At 37.6% G+C, this 13,802-nt stretch overlaps 1 pseudogene; it reads left to right on the plus strand.

Moving 5' to 3' along the window:
- The first annotated feature begins 10,128 nt into the window (after positions 1–10,128).
- On the plus strand, positions 10,129–11,653 carry LOC141836549 (putative methyltransferase At1g29790; annotated as a pseudogene).
- The last annotated feature ends 2,149 nt before the right edge of the window (positions 11,654–13,802 follow it).

Genomic DNA, 13,802 nt, shown 5'->3' on the forward strand with positions numbered 1-13,802 from the left:
ATCAAACTCCCTAAGTGTCTTAGAGGTTAATCTAAATCAAATAGAGCAAATAACTTAATATTTTTAAAATATAATTTTTAATTAAACTTTTAAGTTTGGACTCCTTCTAAATCTGACACTCCCTTAGGGCTCCTTGTTGACCACAAGACAATCTTCCTATGTGTCTTAGGGGTTGTTCCAAGTTAAAAGCATAATTTATAAAATATTTTGTAAAATAGGAGTTTTAAAAAGTATTTTTTTTCAAAATATTAGAATTTTTAAACTTGGTTTTTAGGAGGTTTTTAAAAAATAAGTCTTTCAAAAATAGCCTCCCCCTGAACTAGACACTCTCCTTAGGACATCTTTATTAACCATAAGGATTTTCTGCCTATGTATCTTAGGGTTCTTAGACTTAGTGTTGACTTATAGGTTTGTATCTAAGTGTTGGTCAACCAATTTTTCAAAGATACAAAGTTTTAAAACTATAGTATAGATACACACAACAAGCATGAATTTCAAGTAAATATCAAATTTTTCAAAAATAATTTTTTTAAAAATAGTTATAATAATAATTCTTTTAAAAAAAATATTTTTTAAAACTTTGTATTTTAACTATCCTTATCATCTCACTCATTCTAAGTGCCTAAGTACATGGCATATAAGGGTTATCTTATAAGTTTTGTGAGATGAGTTGTCAATTTTATCTTTATTGATTTTAAGTTAAGTTCTAATAAATGTTTAACCTTGTGTTAGATTTAGGTTTAACCGTCAGTCTATTAAATCCACATTTCAAAAATCGACTTCTATGTCGTTGCGAGGCAAGTGCCTTCTTGGTTATCGGAACAACGACCACTTCCTTAGACAAAGCCTTTTTATGAAATTATGACCTTAATCAATTTCTTAAGAAACCTTGATCTAACTAGTCTAGGATGTGGCGAGGTAGCTTTGGTCAGTTTCACTTAGCTAAGCAAACCAAGCAAGGTACTTCTTACCCCACTTGACTACCCAGACCAAGCTTCCCTAACATACTATTAACTCGCCCCACCCTAGTACTATGTTGGCAAGTGTCAACCATTCATGTATCCTTAACTAACTGTTCTAGATTAAGCGATAAATAACAATGATGACATATCATTTATATGCAATTAAAATAAGATATATGCATGAATATAGCAATTATGCATGAGTCAGATAATTCAAGTAATTTTTTAATTTCTAATAATATATCAAATTTTTGATTTGATACATTTCGTGTAGATCCACGAATGTGTCAACCCACTTTGACACACTTTAAATTTTATTAAAATTTTATTTCATTTGGTAATATTTTAAATTAATTTCATAATTATAAGTATTTTTGTAATTAAGTTAATGACTTTTAAATTTCTGTTAAGTTATGTTTAAATTTGAATTTTAAATTTAAATTTTGAATTTTAATTTTAAATTTTAAGTTTTGAATTTTAAGTTTAAGTTTTAGTTTGTATAGTTTGATTAGTTTATATTTGAATTATTAATTTGTATAGTTTGATTAAGTTATGTTTGAATTTTTAATTTGTATAGTTTAATTTAGTTATTTTAAGATTTAGATTTGACTTGTTAAAATTTATAAAATTATTTTATTAAATTTTAGGATTTAATTTCAAATTTTTTAAATTTAATTTAATAGAATTATTTATTATTTCATAATTAAAGGATACACGGTTATAGTTAATTTTATTATTTAATTTAGTATTTTTAATATTTAAGTTTGAATGAATATTTTTAGAGTTTGAAGATTTATTGTAAAAATTTTTAATATTTAATTTAATATTTTTTTTATAATTAAATTATTAATTTTAGAAGTTATCTTGTTGGATTTTAAATTTTTCTTATTATTAGGATTATCTTGATTATTTAATTTTGAATTACTAAGCAAATTTAAATTATTCAACTTAATTGTTATTAATTTTATCTTGTTTGATTGAATTTTTATTAATTTCTAGATTTATTGAATTAATTAAAGTTGAATTATTCAATTTTTCATTATCTTGGTTGAATAAGTTAAAGAAATTGATTTAATTTTTTATTTATTTGAATTAAATCTAGATTAATTAAATTTGAATGATTAATTATTAAATTTATTAAATTTAAATTTATAAAATTATTATCTAATTCAGATTTATTAATTAATTTATTTAAATTAGGTGAATTTTTATTTTTGATAAGATTTAAGTTTGAATTTTTTAATTGATTTAATTTAGAATTATTTAATAAAATTTCAGATTTACTTGAATTTTTTAAATTTGAATTGTTCAAATTTGAATTGGTCTAATTATTTAAGTTTTCTAGTTTATCTAGATTTGAATTTTTCTGATTATTTAAATTTTCTAAGTTATCCAAATTTAAATTTTTTAAAATATCTAAATTTTCAGATTTATCCAAATTTGAATATTTCAAATTATCTAAATTTTCATAGTTATCCAAATTTAAATATTTTAAATTATTTAAATTTTTAGAAAAAAATAAATTTAGCATACAACCTAGGGGTATTTTTGTAATTATGCAAACTTACTAGAACCGCATCCCTCAATTCTGGTTTCTTCGTCGCCATCTTCTTCTTTGAGTACCAATTTTTGTAGTGTCCACATTTCTGGTACTTTAAAGCACTTGATGTGCTCTTTGTTCCTTAGGCTCCATGCATCGGTTGCTCCTTTGCCGTCGGTTGTGTCATCCGATTCTTACAAATAAGATATTAGTTTTTGTAGTGTCCTCTCTCCCTGTACTTAAAATATATTATATAAAATTTAAAACAAACATTAAAAAATTTACCTCGCTCCCCCTCCATCTTTGCCTTCTAGCTCCCGTGGCGGTGAATCCAATCAAGAGCAGATCTGCTCTAATACCAATTGTAGGATCTTGTAGCGCGCTAGAGGGGGTGAATAGCGTGGTCGTTGCTTTTTGGTTCGTTCGTTCTATCAGAAAACTAAGCAGTGGATATTAGAAATAAAAGTAGGGACACGCGGATTTTTACTTAGTTCCTAAGCCCCCAGGGTTAGTACATCCAAAGATTTATGTACGGGAGGCGTCCGTCCACTAGTGGTCTCCTTTCCGAACGTTCGTTTGGAGGTGGAGAAATCCGTCTTACAGTCCAAATAACAATAACAATAATAAGAACAAAGTAAGACAAGTAAGAACTTAAACCAAACACTTGAAGCCAATCTAGAAGTCTGAGCATCGTGCACTCCTCCTGAATCTTCCCCGATTGCAATAGTTTGGCCCCGTTAGCATTCAGAATCACCACTTGTTGGAGAGGAGGGCTTGTATTTGATGTTCTCTGGTTGTGCATGTTCACCTCCTTTTATAGCCCACTCTGGTCGACTAGAATCTCGTTTCGAGCGACTCCACGTAGACCGCCGATCCATTATTTTTGCAGCTGACTCGGCGCTTCCAGTCGACTGGAATCTCCATTCTGGTCGACTCCATGCTGACGTGGAGGGTCTTGATAGACTTCGACTTTTGCTGCGTTTATCCGACCTCGAGTCGCCTGGATTCAACATTTCGATCGCCTGGAATATTCTGGTCGCTTGGAACCATTCTGGTCGCCTGGAACAAGTTGACTCAGGTTTGACCTGAGTTGACCCCAGGCTTAGTTCAGCTGCCTCTATTTGCTTCACTTATATTTTTTCATCTTGATTCCAGCTCCTGGTTCTTGCAAGATAAGCATATAAACATGCAAGCCAGCCTAAGCCTTATTATGTGGGTCTAACTTCAGATTTCTACCAAAATCCTGAGTTAGTATGTCGCCTACTGTTCCACTCCGGGAACGCGTCCTTACCCACTCACTTGGAAAAAGTTTTGCCAACAAGTCCTTAAGACTTATTGGACTTCCCGCTTAGCCATGGTCCTTGGTCGCTAGGAATTTGTTGCTAGAACTCGATCCTCCTGACCGCATAGACTTCACGAAACCTCTAGTCCTCCTGATTGTACTCGTTTGGACTTTGGCAATGCTTCCCGGTCCTCCGACACTACATAGACTTGCACTTGGTGCACTTAACCTTGCTAAAACTTATGTCTGATTCTCCAAACCAGGACTTGCCTTTGCCTAGCCTACAACTAGGACTTTCCCTTGCCTAGCTTACAACTAGGACTTTCTCTGCCTAGCTTCACTCACCAGGACTTCCTTGCTCAATCTTCTAGATCAAGACTTCTACTGCCTAGTCTAACCGACTAGGACTTCTCACTAGTCATCTAGTCAAACTGACCTGACTAGACTTCTCACTCACTTCCAAACATCATGGTCCTGTTTGGATCAACCCTTGGTTAAACTGATCAGACCTAGGTGTATTGTCAAACATCGAAACTCTATGCAAGATCTAGTGCTTCTCACTCACATCCAAACTTCAAGTCTTGTTTGGATCAACCCTTGGTCAAACTGACCAGACCTAAGTGTATTGTCAAACATCGAAACTCTAGGCAAGATTTAGTGCTTCTCACTCATATCTAAACTTCAAGTCCTGTTTGGATCAACCCTTGGTCAAACTGACCAGACCTAGGTGTATTGTCAAACATCAAAATTCTAGGCAAGATTTAGTGCTTCTCACTCACATCCAAACTTCAAGTCCTATTTGGATCAACCCTTGGTCAAACTGACCAGACCTAGGTATATTGTCAAACATCGAAACTCTAGGCAAGATCTAGTGCTTCTTGCACAAATATAAATAACTAAGTATAATAATATCCATGCGTAGCTAGTTCTAATATACATTATATCGATTGTTTGAATCGATAGTGAGATGATGTAGAGAATACTACTCTTAATCATTCCTTGTCAAACATTAATAATCAGGGGCGATATTAATACGTTGAGACTAACATGTAGGTCAACTGGATGACTTGTGATATGGGATATCGAGTTGATACATGGGTATACATTAGAGAATATATACTAAATTAACCCGCCATGAGAAAATTGTATGGATCATTATATGAGTATCATAAACTTTCTCATGTGACTATTGATATGAATAGTCCTTAATACTAAAGTCACTATGGTTCCCTACATAAGGAGTTATGTCCTATGGTGTCGTCAAGCATCACCCGTAATAGGGTTGACTATAAAGGCGATCACTGGGTATGTAACGAATTATACGAAGGGATGTGAGTGTTGTAGATGGGATCTATCCCTCCCATATTACGAGAGTGATATCTTGCAGTCTCTTGATTGAGTAGGACCACGAAATGAATGAACATGCTCAAATGAGTCAATATGAGATATTGAGCTCATTTGCTTGAGTGAGTCTACTTGGAAATCAAGAAATACAAAGATTGCTAAAGAGATGATATAATCTGTGCCTCATTGGTCAATTTAGATATCGAGGATAGAAGGATATGACCATACATTATTATAGTCACGAATGTTATGTCGGATCTTGACATTCTTGTCACTTGGGTAGCAATGATGCATTGCTAGATGTCACTCATTACTTATATTTCTAAAGTAGGTTTTAGAGACATTGCCAATGTTACAAGAACCTATTGGGTCATACGCAAATAATATTCTATTTTGGAGATGAGTTCATTTTAGTTTGACTAAATGAACAATTAAGCTTATTGGATGCCCAAGACTTGAGTTAGACTCAAGTTGGTTGAATTTGAGTTAAACTCAAATTAAACCAAGTTGATGAATAAAGGTTGATTCATCATGCATGGATTAATCATGCATTGAAAAAGAGGAAGTTATCATGCATGGAGGAGCACTAGTATATCTCCAGGGTTTCGATATTTGACAATACACCTAGGTCTAGTCTGTTTGATCAAGGGTTAATCTAAACATGATATAATATTTGGATGTGAGTGAAGTTTAATCAGGTCAGTTTGATCAGAAGACTAGCGAGAAGTCCTATTCAATCAAACCGGGCAAAAAGTCCTAGTCTGTTGGACCGGACAAGGTAAAGTCCTAGTTAGAAGCTAGACAGAAAATCCTAGCTAAAGGCTAGGCAGAGGAAGCCCTGATTGGAGGCTGGGCAAGGAAGACCTAGTGAGTGAAGCTGAGAAGGAAGTCCTAACTAGAGGTTAAGCAAGGGAAAGTTCAAACAGGTCAAGGGTGATTGAATATTTGGTAGGTGGGAAGTCTACCTATGGATGTGACTAGTCTTAACTGGTAGTTAGCAAGAGAAAGTCCAAACAGATTAAGGGTGATCAGATGTTTGGTAGGTGGGAAGGCTACCTATATTTAATAGCATGCTAAAAGTTGAAAGAAGAGTTGAATCTCGGACCAAATCAAATTAATATGAAGAGAAAACATGAGTTAAAAAATATCATTATGATAATAAGAGGCATTAAACATACACATGGAGCAACAAGAGCTAAGGATAGATGTAAATATAAGGGTCCCAAATGAGTACAAAGAAAGAATAAGTTCGAAGCACAAGCGCTCTTAAAGAACGGGGCAGCAGCATTACAGATAGTTTAGAATCTAAGACGAGGAAGATAACATTAACTGTATAACATTTTGAATGTCTGATAAAAGACACTCTCAACAAGAGCTATTCACAGTGAGAGAGACTCTTTTGTTTGGGACAAGTGAACGAGCAATATAGTTTAGAATTGAATTAAATAATAAAGAGATCCGGAAAGGATCTAAAACTTTTCCATTAATCTGAATCTAGTGATTTTGTTGGCAATTGATAGTAGCGGTTAAATGATTTATGTTCTTTTTTTAAGCCCTAAGACAACGGAGAAGGAGAAAAAGAATATTAGAATTACCCGTCTATCTTTTTGAGTCCTATTTTTGAGAGATTTGCTGTGAGGGTCGACGTCGACGTCGTAGAGTATGAGCGATTGGACTCTGATAGTTCGCGTTGTGTGAGAAATGACGACACAACGACAAGATACCTAATAGATGAGTTATTTTAGGAATTAATATTTTAATATAAGGATAAAATTAAAATAAAATATTTTTAAATTTTGTTCCTTTTTTACGTCTCAAATCTGAGTTTAAGAAATTGAATTAAGTCGTGAGCATGCAAATGTGAAACTTACCTTTTTCTTCTTAACTTACTCTAATTCAAACAAGGATCAAAATTCTCCTTCTACTTATTTATCCTTTTTTCTCTTTTTTCTCTCTCTTAGACAAAATGTTAGATGCCCAAACATTATCTGATGATCCAGACAAGAATCCAAAAAAATTAAGTATTGTACGTGTGAAATTTCACGAATTTTTGAATATCGTACAATTACTTATGCATTTCTCAAGTTCGTCTCTGAAAACTGAAATTCAGTTTATCAGTCGACTGTGTCAGACTGCAGTCGACTGCTGAGTCGACTGACATACTAGAAGTCGACTGATATTACTGTTTTCAGCCTATTTTGAGAATTTAACTTGTTTTTCCCTCCGAAATGATTGTTGGTGCAACATTAAAAAGGGGATAAACATTTTTAAAGATAATTTAACCCTACTTTGTCTATGTAATCACTTTTTGATCTTTGACAAAAAGGGAGAGAAATATGAATGTTTAAGTTTACTCTCTGTCAATACTCTGATATCATGTGATTTATGCTTTACTTATCATGTTTTAATCACATGCTATGCTTTACATGATTTAAAGACCTAACTTAAATAAAGTTTTGCCAAACATCAAAAAGGGGGAGATTGTTGGTGCAATAGTTGCCCCAAGTGCATTGAGTTTCAATGTTTGGCTAAACTATGTTTGAAGTTAGGCAATTCTTGTTGATCTAACATGTGTGATGCAAGTTTGCAAGAAAGTCCAAGCGTAGTCTTGGCAAAGGAAAGTCCAAGCGTAGTCTTGGCAAAGGAAAGTCCAAGCGTAGTCTTGGCAAAGGAAAAGTCCAAGGGTGGTCTTGGCAAAGGAAAAGTCCAAGGGTGGTCTTGGCAAGGAAAAGTCCAAGGGTGGTCTTAGCAAGGAGAAGTCCAAGGGTGGTCTTGGCAAAGACTTGACATGACAAAGCTGATGGAAGCATCTCAGGCTAGTGCAGGGAGGCATGAGGCTGTGGGAGGTGTTTGAAGGCCGAGGTCTAGGTCAAGAGAAGCTGAAATGAGATTTTTCAGCTTCACCAGTCGACTGGCCCTGCAAGCAGTCGACTGCTCATAAATCAGACGCACACAGAAAAATCAGTCGAGCCAGAGGAAGACAGGAGTCGACTGGTCAGTCGACTGGTGCTATGGAGAGTCGACTGTTTCCAGTCGACTGGTCTTGGACAGTCGACTGCTATTTGAACGTTGCAGAAAATTGACAAGCATTTAATGCGCTTTAATGCGAGATTTTGTTGCCGATTGAAGGCATCAGTCGACTGGCCCTGCCAGCAGTCGACTGATGTTGCAGAGATTATAAAAGAAGCCTACACGAGAACAACTCAATCTTTTTGCTATTCTTTCATTCTTTGTGCTTCTTCTGAGAACTTGTTTGTTCTCTATTCTCTGTTTTCTTCCTCTCCTCCTAAACAATATTTCATATCATATTTGAGGAGATCTAAAGAGTTGTAAAGGTTTCTCCGCCTTCGAGGTTTTCGAGAAGGAGAAGATTCATAGTGCATCGGGTGTGTGCGTGCGTGTGGATCCTTGGATTAGTCACCTCTGCGGAGGTGGAGACCAAGTAAACAAACCGGGTTAGCGTTGATCTCTTTCTTTCTCTTTTATATTTTTACTTCCGCTAATCTCTGTGCAGAGAAAGAACAAGAAAAATCGAGAAACGCTATTCACCCCCCCTCTAGCTATTCAACCGATCCTAACATTAACTGATAGTTAGGCAAGGGAAAGTCCAAATAAGTCAAGGGTAATCAGATGTTTGGTAGGTGGGAAGACTACCTATATTTAACAGCATGCTAAAAGTTAAAAGAAGAGTTGAATCTCGGGCCAAATCAAATTAATATGAAGAGAAAACATGGGTTAAGAAATATCATTATGATAATAAGAGGTATTAAACATACGCATGGATCAACAAGAGCTAAGGATAGATGTAAATATAAGGGTCCCAAATGAGTACAAAGAAAGAATAAGTTTGGAGCACAAGCGCTCTTAAAGAATAGGGCAGCAACATTACAGATAGTTTAGAATCTGAGACGGGGAAGATAATGTTAACTGTATAACATTTTGAATGCCTGATAAAAAGAGACACTCTCAACAAGAGCTATTCACAGTGAGAGAGAGTCTTTTGTTTGGGACAAGTGAACGAGTAATATAGTTTAGAATTGAATTAAATAATAAAGAGATCCGGAAAGGATCTAAAACTTTTCCATTAATTTGAATCTAGTGATTTTGTTGGCAATTGATAGTAGCAGTTAAATGATTTATGTTCTTTTTTAAGCCCTAAGACAACGGAGAAGGAGAAAAAGAAGATTAAGATTACATGTCTCTATCCTTTTGAGTCTTATTCTTGGAGAGATTTGCTGCGAGGGCCGACGTTGACGTCGTAGAGTATGATCGATTGGACTCTGATGGTTTACGTTGTGTGAGAAATGATGACACAAAGACAAGATCCCTAATAAATGAGTTATTTTAGAAATTAATATTTTAATATAAAGATAAAATTGAAATAAAATATTTTTAAAATTTTGTTCCTTTTTTTACACCATAAATCTGAGTATAAGAAATTGTATCAATTTATAAACATGTAAAAATGAAACTTATCTTTTTCTCCTTTAACTCATTCTTACTCAAATAAAGATCAAAATTCTCCTTCTACATATTTATCCTTCTCTCTGTTTTCTTTTCTCTCTTAGATAAAGTGTTAGACGCACAAGCATTATCTGATGATCAGACAAGAATTAAAAAAAAATTAAGAAATCTAATTTTTAGATTAAGTAGAAGATTTTTGATAGTGAAAGAGAAAAAAAAGTGAATAATAATATTATTTTATAAAATAAAAAAATAAATGAACAATATTAATTTAAATACTTTTTAAATAATAATAATTTTAAATCAATTAAAATCGAATCGTGATTATAAGCATAATTATATTATTATTATTATTATTATAAAAAGAGGTGACGAAACCGACAAGAATGTTGGTCATCGTCTCAAACCCGCGTCTAAGGCAAAAACTTACGCGTGAAAGAGAGAGAAAGAGAGAGGCGCTTCACGTGCTCACTCCCCCCTCTTTCTCTCCCTCACTCCCTCACTCCACTGCGTCAGACGCCACAGGCACAGCAGCCATGGGCTCTGTCTCCCTCAAGATCGGCGACGGCACCGCTCGCTTCCGCCGCGCCTCCCTCTGCTCCTCCCGCCCTCCACCTCATCATGCTCGCCTCCGTTCTCACCACCAACCTTTTCGCTCTCTACGCCTTCACCTCCTCCTCCTCCTCTCGCCACTCACTTGACCCCGGCACCACCACCGACCCCCGCAACATCTCCCTCATCTCTGACCACGTCGCCCTCATCGTCCGCGAGATCGAGTCCTCCCAGCGCCGCCTCCACCAGATCGAACGCGAGCTCGCCGGCTACGACACCTTTGATCCCGCTAAGCCCTCCCTCCCTCCCGACCTCAAGCTTTTCCTTGCTCGCCACCCCCTGCCCCTTGGCCGCGACACTCGCTCCGGCATCACCGAGATGGTCGCTTCCGTCGGCCACTCGTGTGGCCGCTCCCCGGCCGCCGATCTCCTCACCCGATACATGTCCTACAAACCCGCCGTCCCTTGCCCACTTGACGACCCCTTCCTCCCCCAGAAGCTCATCGCCAAGGCCTGCGAGCCCCTCCCTCGCCGACGCTGTCTTTCGCGCCAAACAGACTTCGCTGCTGCTCCTCGCCTCCCCTTTCCTCAGTCCCTCTGGAGCCCTGGTGCCAAGAACCCTGGTGCCGGCGTCTATGGTCTCGACAGGAAATTATGGATCAAACCCGGAGGAAAAAACGATTTTTTGATCGATGATGTCCTGGCTCTCGCCCGCGGCAGGATCCGGATCGGGTTCGACATCGGAGGCGGAGCTGGGAACTTTGCTGCCCGCATGGCGGAGCGGAACGTTACCATCGTGACGTCAACCGTTGAAGTAGGGGGAAAGCGGATGAACGAGTTCGTAGCTGCTCGGGGCCTCTTTCCTCTGTTCCTTTCCCCTGCACAGAGGTTTCCGTTCTATGACTCGGTATTCGATCTGGTGCACACAATGAATGCCTTCGATGAGGGTGGAGCTCCGGCGCTGGGGCAGGCAAGCCGTACAGAGGCGCTTGAATTCTTGATGTTTGATATCGATCGTGTCCTCAGACCAGGGGGCTTCTTCTGGCTTGATAACTACCTGTGCGCTGGCGATGAGCAGAAGCGTCTGGTGACCAGACTTATGGAGAGACTTGGGTACAAGAAACTCAAATGGGTGGTGGGTGAGAAGGCCGAAAGGAGCAGCTTGGAGAAGGCGCAAGTTTATGTCTCCGCTGTGCTACAGAAGCTGGTTAGAGGCTGAAGTAGTGCAGCATTGTTCGATGGAGGATAGGTGCTATCACGGTATGGAAACTTAAAATTCTTTGATCCCCATTGTTTTGGTTCGATTTATAATGATATAATTCCTTGGCTAGTAATTTTTATGGAATTCATTTATCAAATTACTGAATGTTGAATAAGTGTAACACTGGACTGGTGTTTGTTCTCTCATTTAAACAACTAAACTGCTTCTGGGCGGATGTAGAGCAGCTAGGTATCTACTTTAGAATTAAAGTGCTACCATGATCAAATTTGTTTCCGAAACAAAGAAGAAATTATCTAATCCATCTATAGCAAATAGAAATATACATTCATTATTTTGTTATCCATGGTTGCTAATTTTCTGTATAATGATCAAATGGTCTTAGGTTCTTTTGATTAGTTTTGGTGTTTGACCATGAGGCTTCCTCACGACACTGTGGGAGCAACAAAGTTAAGCCTCTCTTTGTTAAACCCCTCTCAATAGTATCGTTCTTATGAGTAGTTGAGGGTAAATTTATCTCTAACTTGCAAAACATAATGGCTCAGCTTCTCAGTTTGGGCTACTCTAAATCGCCATCATACTTTCTTGTTATCTATAACACTTAAAGGATAGGTGGTGTGTGAAATTTTATTTTCTCAACACCCATAATTGAACATGTAAACCTGTCAATATTCAACATAAGTATTTGTCTAGCTTATGCAAACAGTTTCAGTCACAGAAATTTCAGGATTTCCATATTTTGCAAAAGATTGAAGAAGATCCATTTGTGAAATTACTTCACGTGAATACTCTTTATAGGTCAAATTTTATGTAAATACTTTAAATGCTTTGAATTAACCAATTTTGAAATGGTATGGTTGGGAGCGTGGATATTATGGTTTGTTAGAATATTTAAGAATAAATATTCTATTAGGGATAAATATTCTGTTAAGTATAAATATTCTATTTTTCTTTTTTAGAATAATTCTCCTAGAGTAGGTCCCTATATTCATGTATAAATAGGGGCTTATATCTTGTAATAGAATAAGAGAAATCCATTGTATTATTATTTTACATGGTATCAGAGCCAAGGCTAGGTTTAGGGTTATCCGCCCAAACTAATCCTCTTCCTTCTCTCTCTCTCTGTTCGCCACGCGTTTTCCTCGCGTGTGCTCGTGTTTAGGTTTGGGTTTTCCTCCCTCCTTAGGTTTAGGGTTATCCGCCCAAACCAATCTTCTTCCTTAATCTCTCTGTTCACCACGTATTTTCCTCACGTGCGTTTCTGTTTGCCGTCTTTTCTTGTCGCATGTTTTCCTCGTCGCGACGCAGCAATCGCAGCGGCTTCATTCTCTCTCTGTTCGCCACGCATTTTTCTCGCGTGTGTTTCTATTCGTCGTCTTTCCTCGTCGCGCGTTTTCCTCGTCGCGACGCAGCAATCACAAGCGGCTTCCTTCTCTCTCTGTTCACCACGCGTTTTCCTCGCGTGCGTTTCTATTTGCCGTCTTTCCTCGTCGCGCGTTTTCCTCGTCGCAATGCAGCAATCGCAGCAGCTTCCTCATCACCTGTCTTCCTCGACGCGACGAGCAGCACGCCTCCTCCGCTACCCTCCTCATCGCGCGTTTTTTTCTCATCGCGACGCAGCAATCACAGCGGCTTCCTCGTCGCGCGTCTTCCTCGACGCGACGAGCAACACGTCTTCCTCGCGACACCACTCTTCCCGTGGTCGTGCGCTCCTGTTTCTTCCTCGCGACGCCACTCTTCCCGTGGTCGCGTGCTCCTGTTTCTTCCTCACGACGCCACTCTTCCCGTGGTCGCGCGCTTTTGAACAGCATGTCTTCAGCATGCGACTAGGGTCTCGACGCAAGGATCGCGCCGTCTTCTTGTGCTCGTCCGCGTCTCCTCTCTTCTCAACAAAAGCAGCAACATCAACCGCTTCTCTTATCCGCTGCCCTCTTTCAGTAACGGCAGCAAGCTAGCAAGTTCTAGCTCTCCGAATATCAAGCTCATGCCAAATCAGAGGGAGTCTCTTTCAGATCCTGAACGATACAGGCGATTAGTAGAGAGACTAAGCTACCTTACTATTACTCGTCCGGATATCTCATTTACAGTAAGTGTAGTAAGTCAACTCTCCATACAAGGAACATTGGGATGCTGTAACAAGCATTATCCGATATATCAGAGGTGCTCCAAGAAAGGGTCTTTTGTATGAAAATAAAAGACATTCTCGAATTGACTACATATGTAACAAGCTGGATACATATGATTTATATCCTCCAGCTTGAGGGGGAGTGTTAGAATATTTAAGAATAAATATTCTATTAGGGATAAATATTCTGTTAAGTATAAATATTCTGTTTTTCTTTTTTTAGAATAATTCTCCTAAGAATGGTCCCTATATTCATGTATAAATAGGGGCTTATATCTTGTAATAGAATAAGAGAAATCCATTGTATTATTATTT

This window comes from Curcuma longa, chromosome 10 (assembly GCF_044706935.1).
Source record: "Curcuma longa cultivar G26 ecotype Majalengka, Jawa Barat chromosome 10, ITB_CL_G26_1.1, whole genome shotgun sequence".
In the NCBI taxonomy this organism is placed as follows: domain Eukaryota; kingdom Viridiplantae; phylum Streptophyta; class Magnoliopsida; order Zingiberales; family Zingiberaceae; genus Curcuma; species Curcuma longa.